We start from the raw sequence: 6,000 nt of genomic DNA, 5'->3' as shown, positions 1-6,000 counted from the left end.
GAGCAACGGGGATGGGAGGCAGTACTCAGTGCCAAGTGCTGTTAAAATGATTACTATGTCCCAGTATATCACCAGAGGCATCCATCCCTCATGAGCTTGCCTGAATCATGTCATTTCACATCTGCACATACACCAAAAGGCATCCTGACAGTTGGTAGTATTTTTTTCAACCCACAGGTAGCCAATGTCGACCCCGTGTAGGTCAGAGACAGTGCAGGGCCTCATCTGCTCTGCAAGTATGTGCAAAAAAGAGTTCTAAACAAGAAGGGTCTCTTCTAATCCTCTTCCTGTGCTCACACGTGGTGCTGCCATGACACTGGTGGCACATGTAGAGAGGTATCTGATGAAAGAATCTCACACACAGACCGTCAGGGTTTTCACTCTCAGGATCTTCTTGGGGAAGGAAACCACAGGTGGCTAGTCCTCCTTGAAAAGAATTTTTGGGCTGTCCTTCAGCTTTAATTTACCCTTGCAATTATGCTGATGTCAGCAGAGAGAAAGCAGATCGATGCCTGCCATCACCAGCTGGCCAGGGCAGTGAAAGCCACCCAGCTCCCTCAGGCCTAGGCCCTGCAGCCACCGTTTCTTCCTCTGCATCTGGACCAGCGTCTTGTGAGCTAAAGACAGGTTGTGATGGCTGGGGCTCTCATCACATCTGTCTTGTCTTGACTAATATGGCAAATACCAAAGTGAGAAACATCAGAGAGATCTGTCAAAGTATGACTTCTTTTTACCTCCTATTTGCATCATAGGTGGAAAAGTCATGCTGTGCCATCCTTCAGATGGGGCTGGAGTCACAGACAGGGCAGAGGATGGCTGCGGAGTGGTGGAAATGGGCAGGAGGTAAGAACTGAGGAGTCAGAAATTGTGCTTATGAACAATACACCTGCCTTATGAGGTAGGAGATATGCCTTGAGTTACTAACCTTGGTTATAAACTCTTTATTCACTGTTTCCTGGGAGCAAGATGGCACAACTTCCCTCTGTGCTGGTGGGTATGTCATCCCACTGGGTCTCTCTGGGCAGGTGGTTTCTCACCAGTTCAGGATTTCAGCAGTGCTTGAAATAAATTTAAAATGCATAGCAATGGAAATGACAACAACCAAATAAATACCTGCAGCCACGTTACACTCTCAGTTTCCCTGGAGAGAGCAGTTTTAATACTGACAGCGTTGCCTCTGTTTTGAGGTACAGCCACAGGACAGACCTTATTGCTTTTCTTCCTGCCTTTGTAGATTTAACTAAATTAATTTGATTTATATAGCCAATAAACAGGCACTTCTGTCCCCTGCTCTCAGACACAATTGTCAAATGGACTCTTCCTGCAGCCACCTCTCTACCAATAACAACAACGTCTTTAGTTGAAAATACTCATTTAAAGGGGCAACTGTCCTAATTGCCTAATGTCTTAATTAAGAGTGTGTTTTCCAGAGAATAACTAATGTTTTTCATAACGAGTTCGGTTGTCCTCTCTGGGGATACAGCCACCTTCTTCCTGGAATGCTTCTCATGCCTGAGGATGAACATTGAAGCCAAGAGCAATCTTGTCAGTGAAAACCCCAGCTGATGCTACGTGGTTCTGACTGTGATACATCTCCTGAGGGGCAAGTAGAGCCTGACCTCAGCGTAGCCAGCAGAGACCAAGGCTGTAAGCTCCCAGCATGGGATTTAGCTTGGCTACTTTACACTGAGGGAGAACTCCCAGAGCCTGCTCTCTAAGAAAAATTCTTTCCAGTGAAGCGACTGCTTCAAGTTAAGCCTCTGGATGTGAAAACATCCCTCTGCTGGCAGTAACATCTGACAGAGTTCCCAGAGTGGTCTGTGTGTCATGGCACTGTGACTAAAACTGCATGTGTTGCTAATCACGGCACATCAAAGGGTCAGGCAGTAATTTAAGGCTTGAGTTCTGGTTTGGTTTTCTTTTTTCAATTTCTGTTTGGTGTTTCTTACCAAAAAATCTGAGCCTTCAGTAAAGCTGAGCATCCAGAAAGCTCAACACAGAACCTAAAAGCAGGTTATCAACACCATCTTGATTATAACTTGACCCACTACTAGAAAACAAACAGTTCCAGTGGCTCTTTGGCCAGCAGTTAGCTAGTGGGCAGCAAATCCCCCCTCCCACACGCCCTTCCATCGCTGCCACCTACGCACCCAGCCATCACCCTCAATCAAGGCAAGCCCTGCTGAGCAGATGAGCCCTGACCTGTGGCCTTGAGGCCATCGTGCCCCAGCTCAGGGAGTCTCGAGAGGCTTCCTTCCAGAAGGCATGCTGGTTTACATTTTAAATGGCAGTTCATAAGACCATGATACAGCAAACAGCAGAAACTCAACTTGTTTGAAAACAGTCCCTGTCACACAGCATGACAAAGGCACACCTCAGCATCTGCCTTTGTTTTTCTTTTAATGTAAAGATATCAAATGATCGACTGACTCTCCCTGTGCTATTTCACCTCTCTGTATGAAGCAAGCCCATCAGAGACACTTTTCTTAATTACTCAGCAATCCCACTGAGATTCATTTATCTCCAGGGTTAAAATATGCCAGGCATTTAAAGTGCAAACCAAATAAATGTATTAAAAGTTTGCCAGAAGGACTATCAGCATTTTATGTGCATAACATCCATGTTCAAATGATTTGGAAAGGTGGCTGTGATGTATTCCACTTAATTATTTCTTCTGATGGTTTTATAAACGTGCTCTCTACGATCTACAAGCAGTGTACATCTCGATTATATATGACATGCTTGTTTTTAACTAAAAGCAAATCAATAAAGAGACTTCACTTTTTATTTAATGATGTTATTCGATGGCTGCTCACTACAAAAACCCCACAAATATTAGTTGAATCATAAAAATCCAAACAGGCCATCTAAGAAAGCATAAAAAAATAGGTGCCAGCCTTTGCTTTGGAATTAGGTTATAAACCATTCCCCTGCATCTGAAATGCAAAGGAGCAGAGCAGGAGGATAAGGTACAAAGCAGCACCTTCATCCCTCCGTTGGCTAGTGTAGTGAGTTTGGATTGAAGCTCAAGAGGAGCCATCCTTCCTTGGAGGATGCCTGCCACCAGCCTGGTCCCACATCTCATCACAAGGAAGGAGGTGTTGTGACAAATTGCAGTCTCAAAGTTCAGATCATCATTTTTTTGAGTGTTTTTTTTGGTCTGAACCTCATTCAACCCTTGATCCAATGTACCACCTCATCTACATTTCTACTGTGCTTGCTGAGGGTGAGATGCTCCTATCCATAAGCACAAGCAGGACAAAGTCATGACAGACTTGAATCCTCTGGTGATCTTGGGTGCTAAATACATTTCCCCCTAGCAAAGAAAAAAATCCCATTTTGGTTCCTCCACAACACTGCTGGAGAAGGCTTGGGCACTCCATGTCTTGGCTATCTGATCCCTGGCTGAGTCTGTATGGGACCAGAGCCCCTTGGCAGGGAGGCAGAGGTGTGGGCTTGGGGATGGCAGCAGCCAGGACGCGGGGCATATCCTTGCAGCAACACTGGGCACAGAGAGGGGCTGGGTTTTCTAGGGTGAGGCAGGGGTGCATCCCAATCTCAGTGGTAGGGACATCCAAAGCCCACATGGGTGTCCTCAAGTCCAGCATTTCCCAGCCTATGCGTTTTCCCAACATGGTTTTTGCTTTTGCAGCCTCATTTGTCTTAGAACACCAGCCTTTGAATGGTGATTTCTTGCTTTCCACAGCATGTCTGGAAGTAGCCACTTTTGTGGATGTGATGGACTTCGCCACCTTAAAGGTCAGGGCAAGAAGAGTGGTGGAAGAAGAAAACTACCACACAGCTGTTTTTCCACTTAGAAGTTATTGCTAATATTACCGCTTTTCATCATGAAAAAAGTGAGCAAATAAAAGGATGTAAATGGCTTTTGCTTCTTGCACATACAATTTTTTCCACTGTTTGCAGATCCCTTCAATTAATTTCTGCTGGAGAAGAGAAAGTCCTTCTAGATGGTTTTCCAAGGCTTTGTAATTAATGTAAGCAGAGCCCTGAAGGGCATTCGATTCGTGTTAGTGTCAGTCTCATTTATGGTTAATTTTGGACAGATCCACTCCACTTTGGCTTGCTGGACTGTAGCATGGAGTCAGATCTGTTTATGAGATGCACTTTATTACCATCAGAGGTACCCTCAGGGCACTACATCAATTTACAAGTACTTACTTGCTGTTTTCTCTTAACCCTCTGACTGCCAGCATATTTGTGTTTTGTAGTGCAAAAGAAACAGTATTCTGTGTCTGACTGGGGCAAACAGCAATTTCTTTAGCCAGTGTGGTGGTTTAACCCTGGCTGGGTGCCAGATGCCCACCTAGTTGTTCTATCACTCCCCCCCCTAAACTGGACAGAGGAGAGAAATAGAAATAGAACAAAGGGCTTGTGAGTGGAGATAAGGACAGGGAGATTGCTCAGCAATTACCATCACTGGCAAAACAGACTCGACACGGGGAGAAATGGTTTGATATCCTAACATATAAACAAATCAGAGTAGGGAAATGAGAAATAAAAATAAAACACCTCCTGCACCCCTCCCTTCTTATAGACTTTCCATGTCCTCCTCTCCAGTGGAACAAGAGGATGAGGAATGGGGGCTACAGTCAGTTCATCACAGATGGTCTTTGCTGCTGCTTCCTCTCAGGGGGAAGCCTCCTCACACTTCCCACTGCTACAGTGTGAGGTCCCTACCATGGGAGAAGGTCCTTCACAAGCTTTTCCAATGTGGGTTGTTATCAGAGTTTACAGTTCTTCACAAACTGTCCCAACATACATCATCCATGGGGTGAACAGTCCTTCAGGAATTAATAGCTCCAGCGTGTGTCCCCACAAGGTCATAAGTCTTGCCAGCTAACCTGGTCTGGAGTGGGCTCCTCTCTCCATAGGTTTACAGGTCCTGCCAGGAGTCTGCTCCAGTGTGGGCTTCCCACAGGGTCACAGCCTCCTTTGGGGATCCACCTGCTCTGGTATGGGATCCTCCCTGGGCTGCAGGTGGATCTCTGCTCCCCTGTGGCCTCCATTGCTGCAGGGGCACAGCTGCCTCACCATGGGCTGCACCATGGGCTGCAGGGGAACCTCTGCTCCAGCGCCTGGATACCTTCTCCCTTCCTTCTCCACCGATCTTGGTGCCTGCAGAGCTGTTGTTCTCACATTCTCACTCCCTTCTGCTGTTGCTGCAGTTTAGCACCTGTGCAGCAACTTCTTCCCTTCTCCAATATGTCAATCAGAGAGGTGTTAACTCCATCACTAATTGGCTCAGCCTTGGTCAGAGATGGGTCCATCTCCAAGCCGACTGGCACTGGCTTTGTCAGATACAGGGAAGTTTCTAGCAGCTCTTTATTTTTTTCTTAAGAAGACATCTCTGTAGCTACTTGGTACCAGAACCTGGCCACACAAACCTGCTACAGCTAAGGTAGGAGTAAAGCAGACACTCATATTCTAGTAATACTATCATTGCACCATGATATTTCAGTTGAGGATTCCCAGGATCCTTATGTGACAATGCAGTGGACAGAAAGGGTATGGAGTGGAGGGATTAGTATGAGAGCCTCCTGCAGATGGACAGAAGGGTTGAGTGGCCAGTTGCTGCCTGCACAGAAAGTCTGGTCTGGTCTGGTCTTCCAAGCCTTGGAAGAGGGCTTGAAAGAAAGTCCATATGTCCCAGGTTTTAGAACTCTTCTTCCCTTTCCAGCTTCAGTCTTCTGCTTTCTAAAGTCAGAAGTAAATTGGGTTCAGGTGGTTTCACCCCCACACCAGACCACCATGAAATTTCACTGGTCTCTGGAACATTTAAACGATGCTGTGAGCCTTCTGCGGGGGCTGAGATGGGGAGTGCTGACCCTTCAACCACAGCACCATCCCTGTAGGTGGAAGAGAGGGAGAGGGGAATCTGGGGGAAAGGAGGCAAACCAAACAGAAATGAAACTGTGTAAAAAGGGGGCTCAGATATGACTTGACTTGTTAGAGTAAGGAAGAAAATTGTCCCCAGTGTTT

Source organism: Colius striatus, chromosome 1 (assembly GCF_028858725.1).
Source record: "Colius striatus isolate bColStr4 chromosome 1, bColStr4.1.hap1, whole genome shotgun sequence".
NCBI classification, from domain to species: domain Eukaryota; kingdom Metazoa; phylum Chordata; class Aves; order Coliiformes; family Coliidae; genus Colius; species Colius striatus.
Note: the sequence above shows the minus strand (reverse complement) of the source record.